The following is a 15,474-nucleotide window of genomic DNA, read 5'->3' as shown; positions in this document are numbered from 1 at the left end:
TCTTTGTTCAGCAACACTCCCCAGGACCTTACCATTAAGTGTATAAGTCCTGCTAAGATTTGCTTTCCCAAAATGCAGCATCTCGCATTTATCTGAATTAAACTCCATCTGTCACGCTATGGCCCATTAGCCCATCTGATCAAGATCCTGTTATACTGAGTTAACCCTCTTCACTGTCCACTACACCTCCAATTTTGGTGTCATCTGCAAATTTAGTAATAATAACTCCAACGTTCACACCCAAATCATTTATATAAATGACAAAAAGTAATGAACCCGGCACTAATCCTTGTGGCACAGCACTGGTCACAGGCCTCCAGTCTTAAAAACAACCCTCCACCACCACTCTCTGTCTTCTACCTTTGAGCCAGTTCTGTGTCTAAATGGCTAGTTCTCCTTGTATTCCATGAGATCTAACCTTGCTAATCAGTCTCCCATGGGGAATCATGTCGAATGCCTTACTGAAGTCAATATAGATCACATCTACTGCTCTGCCCTCATCAATCCTCTTTGTTACTTTTTCAAACAACTCATTCAGGTTCGTGAGACATGATTTCCCACGCACAAAGCCATGTTAACTATCCCTAACCAGTCCTTGTCTTTCCAAATACATGTACATCCTGTCCCTCAGGATTCCCTCCAACAACTTGCCCACTACTGATGTCAGGCTCACCAATCTATAGTTCCCTGGCTTGTCCTGACCACATTTCCTAAATAGTGGTACCACGTTAGCTAACCTCCAGTCTTCTGGTATCTCACCCGTGACCATTGATGAAACAGATATCTCAACAATCACTTCCCTAACTTCCCACAGAGGTCTAGGGTACACCTGATCAGGTCCTGGGGATTTAACCACTTTTATGCATTTCAAGATATCCAATACATCCTCCTCAGTCACCTGCCCTGCCCTATTTCCCAAGAGTAGGTCAGATTTTGCACCTTCTCTAGTTGAAGTTCTAAATTGAAGAAAGCCAATTTTCATGGTATTAGACAAGAACTGGGGGCAGATGTTCACAGGTCCTTCGATACCTTATTACGTAGTAAGTGGTAGTGAGTACTGACCGAGGGCGAACCCATCGGCCATAGCACTCTCCTTTCCATATCCAATTTATAAGGATTAATTATCAATGTGGTCTTCTTTTGTATGAAGTCTCGTATTTGAAAATATCGAAAAGGTCCTTGCTCGACAACCCAAACTTCTGGCGTAACTGTTCGAAGGACAACATGACCTCCCCATTGAACAGATTTCCCAAACAGGAGATACCTCTGGACTCCCAAAATTTAAATTCAGCATCAGTCAGCCCTGGCTGGAATCCCAACGTTCCCACTGTAGGGGTAGAAGGGAAGGTTGTTTGCAGATTACCCTCATCCTGTCGCATTTTCCTCCAAGCTTTGATTGTATTTAATACAATAGGATTTTTACAATGATCTGTAATGAATCTCATCTTATCCATTAATAGTAAATTGATGAGGGGACATTTTGCTTAGGAGGCCTCAATATCTAACCAGATTGATTGTGGCTCACAGGAGACCCAGTCAGCTACATAAAGTAACAGAGAGCTCAATTGGTACGTCCTGAAGTCCAGAAAATCCAGGCCTCCCCTGACTTATGGAAGCTGCAGCTCATCAAATTTAATAAGGGGCCGTCTATGACTCCAAATAAAGGAGCTGGGCCAGCTGTAGAACTTATGCAGCACCTGTCTCAGCAACATCAAGGGGAGCATTCTCATAGGGTATAAAATATTCATCTTAACCAAAGCTATTCTACCGAGCCAGGATATCGGGAGATCTTCCCAGCGTTGAAGGTCCTGTCTTATTCTCTCTAATAAGTGTGTATAATTGGCTTCATAGAGCTGGCCAAATACCGGAGTAATAAAAATACCTAAGTAAAGAAAACCTCCCAGTGACCACCAAACGGGATCCATCCGGAAAATTGGATAATGCTGATAAGACCTCCCAGCGGCACGGACTCCAATTTTATAAAATTGATTGTGTAACCTGAGAACATACCAAATAAGTTAACCACTTGAATTAAGCGAGGCACAGATGTCAATGGATCATTTAAGAAAAGAAGGACGTCATCTGCAGAGAGAGTAATTTTATGCATACCCGATCCAACCTCCGGACCATTATTTGTATAGCTTCCACCAGCAGCTCAATCACGAGTGTAGTCCCATGTTCTTAACCATGCCCTGAGTTCATCTGCCTTCCCTGTTTGGCCTCTTACATTGAAGTAAATGCAGTTTAATTCATCAGTTCTAACTCTGTGCTTTGTTCCTGCCTGCTTTGGCTTTTTGACTTGCTCCCTTTCCCAACTGTTCCAGTCTCAGATTGATCTCTTTCCTCAGTATTTCCCTGGGTCCCCCACCCTGCCACCTTACTAGTTTAAAATCCTCCCAAGTAGCTCTAGCAAGTCTCCCTGCCAGTGTATTAGTCCCCTTCCAATTCAGGTGCAATCCGTCCTCCTTGTACAGGTCACTCCTACCCTAGAAAAGATTCCAATGATCCAAAAATGTGAACTCGTCTCCCATGCACCGGTTCCTCAGCCACGCATTCATCTTGTCACAATACTGGTTCTTTTTACATGGTTACTATGCTCTTGAGTTTTTTTCCAGAGAGGGGATAATTGGCCAGGCTCCAACTAGGCTGGTTTTGAAAGGTTTATTGGGGCCCTTTCTGTATACCCCTAACAGATAATGCATCCGGCCTAAGGCTGTCAAGAATTTTTTAAAAACCCGGTATAATCAAAGGGGAGTGGCCAGCTAGCTGTGCAGCTAGCCTTCGTTTAGATGAGAGTTTTTGATTCAGTTCAGCAGCATTTTGTGTGTGAAGAAAGACCGCTGGGGCAAGTCCAGCCGGGTACCCCCCCTCTCTCTAACATCAGGTCTGTAAGCCTGGCTTGTTTCATTTCTACACTTTGTGCCAAGGTATATGTTTATTGAGGCTGTTGCAAGTATTTTCAGCATCATTAAGTTGGGATAGTCTGACAGGCTTTTGGATAGGATAAGTCATCCGGATTTCTATTTTCTGTTCTTTGTGTTTCATTCCATAATTTTGTAAATAAAACGTTTGTTTAAAATATGACAGTTGGATCAGCTAATTCACCCTGGGGTATATCCACTGTACTGAAAATGTGTTGCTGGAAAAGCGCAGCAGGTCAGGCAGCATCCAAGGAGCAGGAGAGTCAACGTTTCGGGCATAAGCCCTTCTTCAGGAATCATTCCTGAAGAAGGCCTTATGCCCGAAACGTCAAATCTCCTGTTCCTTGGATGCTGCCTGACCTGCTGCGCTTTTCCAGCAACACATTTTCAGCTCTGATCTCCAGCATCTGCAGACCTCACTTTCGCCTATATCCACTGTACGCTTACCTAAAACAAATAGCAAGTTTACAGCCTGAGCTGCCTGCTTAAAAATGTTTTGAGGGTTCGGGTCAGGTCTCTAACAATTTTGCCTGTCTACTCCTACCCTCACTAGCTCGTAGCACCGGGAGTAATCCACATATTGCTACTCTCGAGGACCTCCTTTTTAAATCCCTGCCTAACTTTCTACAATCTTCCTTCAGAATCGCAACCTTTTCCCTTCCTATGTTGTCGGTTCCAATGTGGACAATGACCTCCTGCTGGCCCCTCTCCCCCTTGAGAACATTCTGTACCCTCTCTGAGACATCCTCGATCCTGCCACCAGGGAGGTAATACACCATTCAGATTTTTCGTTGCTGGCCTCAGAAACATCAGTCTGTACCTCTGACTGGAGAATTCCCCCAACACAATCAATTGCTTGGAACCCAACTTATCCCTCATTACATTAGAGCCAGTCTCAATACCGGAAACTTGGCTGTTTGTGTTGCATTCCCCTGAGAGTCCATCACCCCCTGCATTTTCCAAAACAGCATACTTGTTTGAAATGGGGATAGCCACAGACAACACCTGCACTCCCTGCCCACCTCTCCTGCCTGTCCTGGAGTTGACCCATCTACCTGACTGTACCTGCAGCTTTTCTCCTTTCCTATAACTGCCGTCCATCACTCCCCCGAGCTCTTTGCAAGCAACGTGGTTCTAAATTAAAGGTAGAACCACAAAGATAATAAGCTTTAGGTTACCATCTGAGCCATGTGGTGAGTTAATAAGATCAGTGAAATAAATGCATGACTCAAAGATTGTTGTGGAAAAAAATGAGCTTTGATTAATAGGCACTGGTACTGGGAAAACAGGCCTGTTCATGTGGAACAGGCTTCATTTGAATCAAGCTAGGATCTGTGTCATGGTGAATTGTATAATTATGATTGATAAGAATTCAATTCACAGGGTGATGGTTTAATTGATAAGAATAGATTCATAGAGATGTACAGCATGGAAACAGAACCTTTGGTCAAACACATCCACGCCGACCAGATATCCAAAACTAATCTAGTCCCATTTGCCAGCATTTGGCCCATACCCATCTTAAACCCTTTCTATTCATATACCCATCTAGATGCCTTTAAATGTTTGATTTGTACCAGCCTCCACCACTTGTAACAGCTCATTCCATACACGCACCACCCTCTGTCTGAAGAAGTTGCCCCTTAGGTTCCTTTTAAATCTTTCCCCGCTCACCTTAAACCTTGCCCTCTAGTTTTGGACTCCCCTACCCTGGGGGAAAAGACCTTGTCTTTTTATCCTATCCATGCCCCTCATGATTTAACAAACTTCTATAGGGTCACTCCTCAACTGCCGATGCTTCAGGGATAATGGCCCCAGCTTCCTCCGTTAGCTCAAACCCTCCAATTCAGTAACACTTTTATAATTCTCTTCTACAACCTTTCGGGTTTAACTACACATTTCCTATAGTAGGGAGACCAGAACTGAATGCTATATTTCCCAGGCACAAAGCCATGTTGACTATCCCTAATCAGTCCTTGCCTTTCCAAATACATGTACATCCTGTCCATCAGGATTCCCTCCAACAACTTGCCCACCACCGAGGTCAGGCTCAATGGTCTATAGTTCCCTGGCTTGTCCTTCCCACCCTTCTTAAATAGTGGTACCACATTTGCCAACCTCCAGTCTTCCGGCACCTCACCTGTGACTATCGATGATACAAATATCTCAGCAAAAGGCCCAGCAATCACTTCTCTAGCTTCCCACAGAGTTCTAGGGTACACCTGATCAGCTACTGGGGATTTATCCACCTTTAACCGTTTCAAGACATCCAGCACTTCCTCCTCTGTAATCTGGACATTTTGCAAGATGTCACCATCTATTTCCCTACAGTCTATATCTTCCGTATCCTTTTCCACAGTAACTACTGATGCAAAATATTCATTTAATATCTCCCCCATTTTCTGTGGCTCCACACAAAGGCCGCCTTGCTGATCTTTCAGGGGCCCTATTCTCTCCCTAGTTACTCTTTTGTCCTTAATATATTAGTAAAAACCCTTTGGATTCTCTTAAATTCTATTTGCCAAAGCTATCTCATGTCCCCTTTTTGCCCTCCTGATTTCCCTCTTAAGTATACTCCTACTTCCTTTATTCTCTTCTCAGGATTCCCCCGATCTATCCGGTCTATACCTGACATATGCTTCCTTCTTTTTCTGAATCAAACCCTCAATTTCTTTAGCCATCCAGCATTCCCTATACCTACCAGCCTTCCCTTTCACACTAACAGGAATATACTTTCTCTGGATTATCTCATTCCTGAAGGCTTCCCATTTTCCAGCCGTCCCTTTACCTGCGAACATCTGCCTCCAATCAGCTTTTGAAAGTTCTTGCCCAATACATTGATCACAAGGGAGAAATAGGAGGACATCTGGGATGTCCTGGAGTGGGATCGTTCATCCTGAGAGCAGATATGGCGGAAGCGGAGGAATTGGGAGGGTGAGAGGAGGTGTAGTCAATGTAGCTGAGAGAGGTGGTGGGTTTGTCGTCCGTGTCAGTGTTGGATTGGTAAAAGAAGATTAGATTACCTACAGTGTGGAAACACGCCCTTCGGCCCAACAAGTCCACACCAACCCACCGAAGCGCAACCCACCCAGACCTATACCCCTACCCCTAACACTACGGGAAATTTTATCATGGCCAATTCACCTGACCTGCACATTTTGGACTGTGGGAGGAAACCGGAGCACACGGAGGAAACCCACGCAGACACGGGGAGAATGTGCAAACTCCACACAGTCAGTCGCCTGAGGCGGGAATTGAACTCGGGTCTCTGGCACTGTGAGGCAGCAGTGCTAACCACTGTGCCACCGTGCCGCCCACAAGAGAAAGGAGGTTGGGTAGCTTGATAAATGAAGGTATCCATGAGTGCTGAGTACTGATATAGGTACGATAGATTGTCACGTTGAATCAGTTTGGTTATAAAGAATAGCAAAAGGGAAGACATCATGGGTGGGTATTGTCTGTAGGGTAAAAAGTGAGGTCTGTAGATGCTGGAGATCAGAGCTGAAAATGTGTTGCTGGTTAAAGCACAGCAGGTCAGGCAGCATCCAAGGAACAGGAAATTCGACGTTTCGAGCCGGAGCCCTTCATTGTCTGTAGGCCCCCAATGAGTTGTCTCATTGTAGGATAAAATATAAATCCAGAAATTAAGGAGGTGTGTTCGAAGGGCTCTATAATTTTCATGGGTGATTTCAACTGCATATTGATTAGACAAATCAGATGGTCATTGGTAAATTTAATCAGTAACATATATAAAAGGTCATGAAAGCCCTACACAATGCTGTGCTGCTATTGCTATTGGCTGGTGTTTTCCCTTTTTCATTTTGACTGCTTCTGCCTATTACTGGAAACATATTCCTTAAAAGAAAATCCCAAATCACTCTGGTTACAAAGATTGTCCCAAGAAAACCATCCCAAGTCTGTCTTGTTATGGACTGTAATAATGTCTTGAATAATCCATTAACATATAGACGTGGATTCAATGCAGATGATCCTGGTTATGTCAGGTCAGTTTTATTTTCATCAAATAAGTTATTTAGGATTAGTATTTCCAAGGGATTTGGGGGAACATACACACATACATATATAGGAGGAGAAAGTGAGGACTGCAGATGCTGGAGATCAGAGCTGAAAATGTATTGCTGGAAAAGCGCAGCAGGTCAGGCAGCATCCAAGGAACAGGAAATTCGACGTTTCGGGCAGAAGCCCTTCATCAGGAATGAGGAAAGTGTGTCCAGCAGACTAAGATAAAAGGTAGGGAGGAGGGACTTTGGGGAGGGGCGATGGAGATGTGATAGGTGGAAGGAGGTCAAGGAAGGAGGCCTCCTCTATATCGGGGAGACAGGCCGCCTACTTGCGGAATGTTTCAGAGAACACCTCTGGGACACCCGGACCAACCAATAACCAGAACCCCACTGGTTCTCACCTACCACCCCACCAACCTCCGTATACAGCGTATCATCCGCCGTCATTTCCGCCACCTCCAAACGGACCCCACCACCAGGGATATATTTCCCTCCCCTCCCCTATCAGCGTTCCGAAAAGACCACTCCCTCCGTGACTCCCTCGTCAGGTCCACACCCTCCACCAACTCAACCTCCACTCCCGGCACCTTCCCCTGCACCCGCAAGAAATGCAAAACTTGCGCCCACACCTCCTCCCTCACTTCTCTCCAAGGCCCCCAGGGATCCTTCCATATCCGCCACAAATTCACCTGCACCTCCACACACATCATCTATTGCATCCGCTGCACCCGATGTGGCCTCCTCTATATTGGGGAGACAGGCCGCCTACTTGCGGAACGTTTCAGAGAACACCTCTGGGACACCTGGACAAACCAACCCAACCACCCCGTGGCTCAACACATTAACTCCCCCTCCCACTCCACCAAGGGCATGCAGGTCCTTGGACTCCTCCATCGCCAGACCATAACAACACGACAGTTGGAGGAAGAGCACCTCATCTTCCGCCTGGGAACCCTCCAACCACAAGGGATGAACTCAGATTTCTCCAGTTTCCTCGTTTCCCCTCCCCCCACCTTGTCTCAGTCGAATCCCTCGAACTCAGCACCACCTTCCTAACCTGCAATCTTCTTCCTGACCTCTCCGTCCCCACCCCACTCCGGCCTATCACCCTCACCTTGACCTCCTTCCACCTATCACATCTCCATCACCCCTCCCCCAAGTCCCTCCTCCCTTTCTTTTATCTTAGCCTGCTGGAGACACTTTCCTCATTCCTGAAGAAGGGCTTATGCCTGAAACGTCGAATTTCCTGTTCCTTGGATGCTGCCTGACCTGTTGCGCTTTTCCAGCAACACGTTTTCAACACATACATATATACAAATGTGCTGGCTCCAAATCTGGATCTAGGTTTGCTCACTAAGCTGGAAGGTTCATTTCCAGACATTTCGTCACCCTACTAGGTAACATCTTCAGTGAACCTCCGGGCGAAGCACTGTTGATAATTCCTGCTTTCTACTTATATGTTTGGGATTCTTTGGGTTTGTGATGTCATTTCCTGTTCCTTTCTCAGTGGGTGGTGGATGGGGTCTCACTCGATGTGTTTGTTGATAGTGTTCTAGTTGGAATGCCATGCTTCTAGGAATTCTCGTGCGTGTCTCTGTTTGGCTTGTCTTAGGATGGATGTGTTGTCCCAGTCGAAGTGGTGACCTTCCTCATCTGTATGTGAGGATACTAGTGAGAGAGGGTCATGTCGTTTTGTGGCTAGTTGATGTTCTTGTATCCTGGTGGCTAGTTTTCTGCCTGTTTGTCCAATGTAGGTTTGTTACAGTTCTTGTACAGTATTTTGCACCAACACACTAAAACAGCAGCTAACAAGACCCTGTACAGACAACAACAAAACTAATGTTACTTACAAAATACAGTCCTTGCACAGTAACAAACACTACCTTGGACAAACAGGCAGAAAACTAGCCACTAGGATACACGAACACTAACTAGCCACAAAATGACATGACCCTCTCTCACTGGTATCCTCACACATGGATGAGGAAGGGCACCACTTCGACTGCGACAACACAGAAGCATGGCATTCCAACTGGAACTCTCTCAACAAACACATCGAGTTAGACCCCATCTACCATCCTCTGAGAAAAATAGGAAATTTAAAATCTGATTGAAGATTTGTAGCTCAGGTATCCGTTGTTGTGGTTCCGCTCGCCGAGCTGGAAGTTTTTGCTGCAAACGTTTCGTTCCCTGGCTAGGGAACATCATCAGTGCTGTTGGAGCCTCGTGTGAAGCGCTGCTTTGATGTTTCTTCCGGTATTTGTATTGGTTTGTTCTTGCCGCTTCCGGGTGTCAGTTTCAGCTGCAGTGATTTGTATGTGGGGTCCAGGTCGATGTGTCTGTTGATGGATGTTCTTGCCGTTTCCGGGTGTCAGTTTCAGCTGTAGTGGTTTGTATATGGTGTCCAGGTCAATGTGTCTGTTGATGGAGTTTGGGGATGAATGCCATGCTTCTAGGAATTCTCTGGCTGTTCTCTGTCTGGCTTGTCCTATGATAGTGGTGTTTTCCCAGTCAAATTCATGTTGCTGGTTGTCTGAGTGTATGGCTACTAGAGATAGCTGGTCGTGTCGTTTTGTGGCTAGCTGATGTTCATGAATGCGGATTGTTAGCTGTCTTCCTGTTTGTCCTATATAGTGTTTTGTGCAGTCCATGCATACCATGCATATCAAATTTCAACTGTCACCCATTGCACCTTTATCAATCAAGCTTTATTTCAGGATTTTTTTTATCTAGCTCTTTGGACTGTTTCCCCCACCACTACCACCTTCTGCCCAGCAGGGACCCGGCAAGCATCTGGCTGCTCGTTGGATGCTGCCTGAACTGCTGCGCTCTTCCAGCACCACTGATCCAGAAGCCTGACAAACAATGTTCCTTGAGTTGGTCCCTGCAGCCTCTTGGTGACTGTAGCCCTATGACTGACAACCGCTTGGGGGAGGCAGTGAGCGCGCGTGCGTCCTGGGGCTGGAGGGGGGTTTTTTTCCGCCTGTTTCTGGACGTTTCTGCAGCTTTATTGTCGACGTCGCGGTGAGCTCAGAGTGAAGGGCAGGCCGGCAGAAACAGCACAGAGATACACACACAACACACACTCACACACAGGCAGAGAGGGAGAGAGACTGACAGCTCACTGAAACAGCCAGGTAGGAGCATTGCAATAAAATACTTAACTAAAAAAAAATCTTTTAATTAACAGCCGTTTCCCCAGCCCTGCTCCAGCAGGCAGTGGGGATGAACCCGTGTTATAATTAGCTGTCTCTGAATACTTGTTCTGTTGTTAGCACCCCGATTTAAACAGCTTTTTGAGGTAAAGTCTTTCAGCAGTTGGATTCCTGTCCCCATTAAAAACTCCTCTCTCTCTCTCCGAATTGTTAGCGGTTGCTGTGATACATTGTAACCACCTCATTGTTCTGCTGGATACTTTGTAACCCGGGATCCATCTTTCTCTTTGTCTCACTTGTTACATTATGGTGCGATTGTTACTTTGTGTCCAGATTGTGTTACTTTGTATCTCCTTTGGTGCAGAAACAGGAGAGGGGGCTTCATGTTGTGTTGTTTGTTGCCCCGCCTCCTGCGGCCACTCATTGGGCGCCTGGCCTGCCACCCCGCTCATCCCCATTGCCCGCGGCGGCTGTCAGTCATTCTCTGCCCCTCCCCTTCCTCCCCCAAACCTTGTGCGGATTGGAAATGTAAACAGAGAAAGTGCTGGAAGAATGGGGACAGAGAGAGGGGGAGAAAGAAAGAGTCCGTTTGAGGTCATCGTAACCTGCCCCTTTCCCCCCCCCCCCCCAACAGGGTTGCTAAATCTTGCTGGAGAAGGTCCCCATGACATACTTCCCAGAGCATTGGGATATTCCCAGCTGGCAGTCAAAAAGTGTGGTGCTGGAAAAGCACAGCTGGTCAGGCAGCATCTGAGGAGGAGAATCGATGTTTGATCAGGAATGTGATGCTTGAAATCAACTAGGAGAAAGTGAGGACTGCAGATGCTGGAGATCAGAGCTTAGAAATGTGTTGCTGGAAAAGCACAGCAGGTCAGGCAGCATCCAAGGAACAGGAGAATCGACGTTTCGGGCATAAGCCCTTCCCGAAATGTCAATTCTCCTGTTCCTTTGATGCTGCCTGACCTGCTGCGCTTTTCCAGCAATACACTTTTAAGCTTATGCTTGCAGTATTGACTCTCCTGCTCCTCGGATGCTGCCTGACCTGCTGTGCTTTTCCAGCGCCACACTTCTTGACTCAGACTCTCCAGCATCTGCAGTCCTCAATTTCTCCTGTTCTCTCAGCTAGGTCAATGTGTGTACCTCTTCTTCAAAAGCATTTGTTTGTGGGATCCTGCTGTGCTCAAATTCGCCATTGTCTTTCCTACAGCACAACCATGACTACACCTTGAAACAACGCTTCATTAATGGTAAAGTGCTTTGGGATGTCAACTCGTTAAGTAAATGCAAGTCTTTTTAAAGACTCTGAATTAACAAAGCATACTTTTCATTCGATGTGAACGTTAGTTCATAGAATCCCTACAGTGTGGGAGCAGACCATTCAACCCCTCAAGTCCAAACTGCCCTTCTGCACAGCATCCTGTCAATCCCTGTAACCCTAGATTTCCTGTGTCTAATCCACCTAGCCTACACATCCCTGGATAGCATGGGCAATTTAGTGTGGCCAGTCCACCTAACCTGCACATCTAGACCATAGGAGGAAACCCATGCAGACACAGTATGTGCTAACATACAGTCACCTGAGGGTGGAATTGAAACCAGGTCCTTGGCACTGCTAACCACTGAGCCACTAAACTGCCCTGATAAGGCCAGGATTTATGTCCATCCTTATTTGTCTCTTGAACTGAGTGACTTGCTCAGTTATTACAGAGGGAAGTTAAGAATCAGTCACATTGCTGTAGGTCTGAAGTCACATCTAGGCCTGACCCCTCTTGCAAGGATGCCTGCCTTGAAGAAGTTTTCCTCCTCTCTCTACAAGAATCTCAGGGAGTCCCTCTCCCACTGCAACTCCCAGATGTGCTACTTTCTCCCCATCCCCACCCTCCTCTAGCTTATCTCTCCACGCTTCAGGCTCTCTGCCTTTATTCCTGATGAAGGGCTTTAGTCCGAAACGTTGACTTTACTGCTCCTCGGATGCTGCCTGAACTGTTGTGCTCTTCCAGCACCACTGATCCAGAATCTGGTTTCCAGCATCTGCAGTCATTGTTTTTACCCAGGTATGGGTGGCAGACCCCCTTCCCATGAAGAATATGGGACAGCACGGTGGCACAGTGGTTAGCACTGCTGCCTCACAGTGCCAGAGACCCGGGTTCAATTCCCGCCTCAGGCGACTGACTGTGTGGAGTTTGCACGTTCTCCCCGTGTCTGCGTGGGTTTCCTCCGGGTGCTCTGGTTTCCTCCCACAGTCCAAAGATGTGCGGGTCAGGTGAATTGGCCATGCTAAATTGCCCGTAGTGTTAGGTAATGGGCAAATGTAGGGGTATGGGTGGGTTGCGCTTCGGCGGGTCGGAGTGGACTTGTTGGGCCGAAGGGCCTGTTTCCACACTGTAAGTAATCTAATCTAAATTAGTGAACCAGATGGGTTCTTACAACAATCCAAGAGATTAATGGTCATTATAACTGATACTTTTTTGTTCCAAAATCACATGAATTAAAAATGATAGCAATGTTTAAGAGACATGCATACAGATGTGAGAACAGGCAGTGAATAGAAAGACCATATGCAGGAAAATGGGAATATTTTAAAATGGCATCATTGTGGGCACAGACCTGGTGGGCCGAAGGGCCTATTCCTGTGCTGTGCTGTTGTGGGTATAAATTTAAATTGCCCATTCATGATGGGATTTGAACTTCTCTCTGGATTACTGGTCCCGAGGCAATGGACTAGAGGCATTAGCACTGGGCTGTTCATTCAGTGAACCAGGTATTATTCTGGGAGCCCAGGTTCGAATCCAAATGGTGGATTTTGAATTCAATTAAAAAAACGTCTGGAATGAAGAGTCTGAATGATGACCATGAATCCATTGTCAATTGTGAGAAAAATCCATCTGGTCCAATAATGTCCTTTAGGGAAGGAAGCTGCCATCCTTACCTGGTCTGGGCTACACGTGACTCCAGACCCATAACCAATGTGGTTGATTCTTAATTACCTGATAGGCAGTTAAGGATGGACAATAAATGCGGCCTAGCCAGGGATGCCCTCATCCCAAGAATGAATTTATAAAAATAACCCTAAATTCAACCACTATTACTCCTTCAGGCAAATTCCATCCACTTCTGTGGGTGCGTTTCAGACCATAACTCACTACTTTTAAAAATATGTATTATGCTTAGATTAGATTAGATTCCCTACAGTGTGGAAACAGGCCCTTCGGCCCAACAAGCCCACACTGACCCTCCAAAGATTAACCCACCCAGACCCACTTCCCTCTGACTAATGCACCTAACACTGTGGGCAATTTAGCATGGCCAATCCACCCGACCTGCGCATCTTTTGGTTCTTGCCCACCAACAATAATCCACAGTATTGTTGGTTTTTCATGCGTTGATGTTTTCATAAACTCTTGAACTAGGGCTCATCGAGATGTACAGCATAGAAACAGACCCTTCGGTCCAAGGCATCCATGTTGACCAGATATCCCAACCCAATCTAGTCCCATTTGCCAGTGCTGGGCCCGTATCCCACTAAACCCTTCCTATTCATATACCCATCAAGATGCCTTTTAAATGGTGCAATTGTACAAGCCTCCACCACTTCCTGCTGCTCCTTGGATGCTGCCTGAACTGTTGTGCTCTTCCAGCACCACTAATCCAGAATCTGGTTTTCAGCATCTGCGGTCATTGTTTTTACCTCCGTTTTTAAACTCAGTCCACTATTCTGACCAAGTCTTCAGGAATCTGCCCCTATATATGTTCAAGCTCTGTGTCTAGTTCTGCTTTATAATGCTCCCGTGAAGCAGCTCAGGGTATTTCATTTTCATAGCTGTGATATGCTAATTTATGAAGTTTTGTTGACAGGTCGCTTATGAGGGATGACCTTCTGAGACTTAATGGTTTACCAGAGGAGCTGGTCGGTTCATTTTGAGCCTGAACTTGGGCATGTAGGTCTGTTGTGTTTGATTGTAATGCCAAAGGAAATATTTGTCAGTTTTTGAGGCTGTTTAAGTCTTTGCAGCACTGGAGGTGGGAATGGGGTGTAGAGGGATAATCTGGCTTTTGGAACTTATTGGGTGGATGTAAATTCCTTGAATTCAATCAAGGCAGATTTTAATAGATTTTCAGTAGATGAGGGAGTCGAGGGTAATGGGGACTGCCAGAAAGTGAAGATGTGACCTCAACCAGATCAGCCACGGTCTTATAGAATTGGGGGAATAGGGCTGAATGGCCTACTTATGGTTCAAATGTTGCATTCCTATAGACTATCTATTTTCATCTCCCTTCCTTTCTGCTTCCTGAATCCAGGGCTCTCCATCCACTTGATAGTTTACCCATGGTGCCAAATTTAGTTTGCTTTGCCCCACTTCATGTTTGACTCAAGTGTCGTGTGCGTGTGATATTTAAATACGTTCAGGTACAAGGAGTGGCTAGTGTTTATTGCATTCACACAATAGTCACATTTCACTCGTGGTTCAGTAGCAGTCTCTGCCAAGAGAGGAAAGGCTATTTTGCACTAGTGTTTAGGATCTGGAATGCACTGGCTGATAGCATGATGGATACAGAATCGGAGAGTCATACAGTACAGCAGAGGCCCTTTGATCCATTGATGCACTGCCAGAACCTGCTCTACAACCTATACACTCCCACTTTCATAGAACATAGAACATTACAGTGCAGTACAGGCCCTTCGGCCCTCAATGTTGCGCCGACCTGTGAAACCAGTCTGAAGCCCATCTATCCTACACTGTTCCTTATCATCCATATTTTTATCCAATGACCATTTAAATACCCTTAACGTTGGTGAGTCCACTACTGTTGCAGGCAGGGTGTTCCACGCCCTTAATGCTCTGAATAAAGAACCTACCTTTGACATCTATCACCTCTCAATTTAAAGCTGTGTCCCCACATGCTAGCCACCACTATTCACTTTCCTACACTAAGTCCATAGTCTTGAATGTTAAGGCATTTTGTGTGTTCATCCATGCACTTTTTAAAGGATGTGAGGTTTCCTGTCTCAATTAACGTCCCAGATAGTATATTCCAGATCCCCACTAGCCTCTGGGTGAAAAGTAAATTCATCAAATTCCCTCTCAACTTCCTGCCTTTCACTGTAAAAGTAAAGCCATTGTTCTTGACCCTTCAGTCATAAATATGATGACCGTGTGTTAGAACAGGTAAGAATGATGAGGTTGTGTGTCTGTCTATCAGTGCGAGGGGTAGGTGGGTGTGTAAGTGCATGTGACAGCATGTATGCACATGAATTGGTGTGTGTGTGTGTGTGTGTGTGTGTGTAAGTGTGTGTGACAGCATGTATGTACATGAATGGGTGTGTGTGTGAGACAGCATGTATGTACATGAATGGGTGTGTGTGTGAGACAGCAT

General features: G+C 45.9%; 1 protein-coding gene across 2 annotated transcripts in view; it reads left to right on the top strand.

Moving 5' to 3' along the window:
- The first annotated feature begins 9,941 nt into the window (after positions 1-9,941).
- The window catches only part of dnajb2 (DnaJ heat shock protein family (Hsp40) member B2), a 143,419-nt gene continuing 137,886 nt past the window's right edge, over positions 9,942-15,474 (top strand). The window contains exon 1 of one of the 2 annotated variants that reach the window (XM_060827799.1): positions 9,942-10,080. The gene's annotated coding sequence lies outside the window, so the exon portion shown is untranslated. Of the gene's footprint in view, positions 10,081-11,314; positions 11,346-15,474 lie in introns of those variants that run through there. The other variant, XM_060827800.1, reaches the window with a different exon arrangement.

This window comes from Hemiscyllium ocellatum, chromosome 7, assembly GCF_020745735.1.
Source record: "Hemiscyllium ocellatum isolate sHemOce1 chromosome 7, sHemOce1.pat.X.cur, whole genome shotgun sequence".
NCBI classification, from domain to species: domain Eukaryota; kingdom Metazoa; phylum Chordata; class Chondrichthyes; order Orectolobiformes; family Hemiscylliidae; genus Hemiscyllium; species Hemiscyllium ocellatum.
The sequence above is the reverse complement of the archived record's forward strand: the minus strand, read 5'-3'. Positions and strand labels throughout refer to the sequence as shown.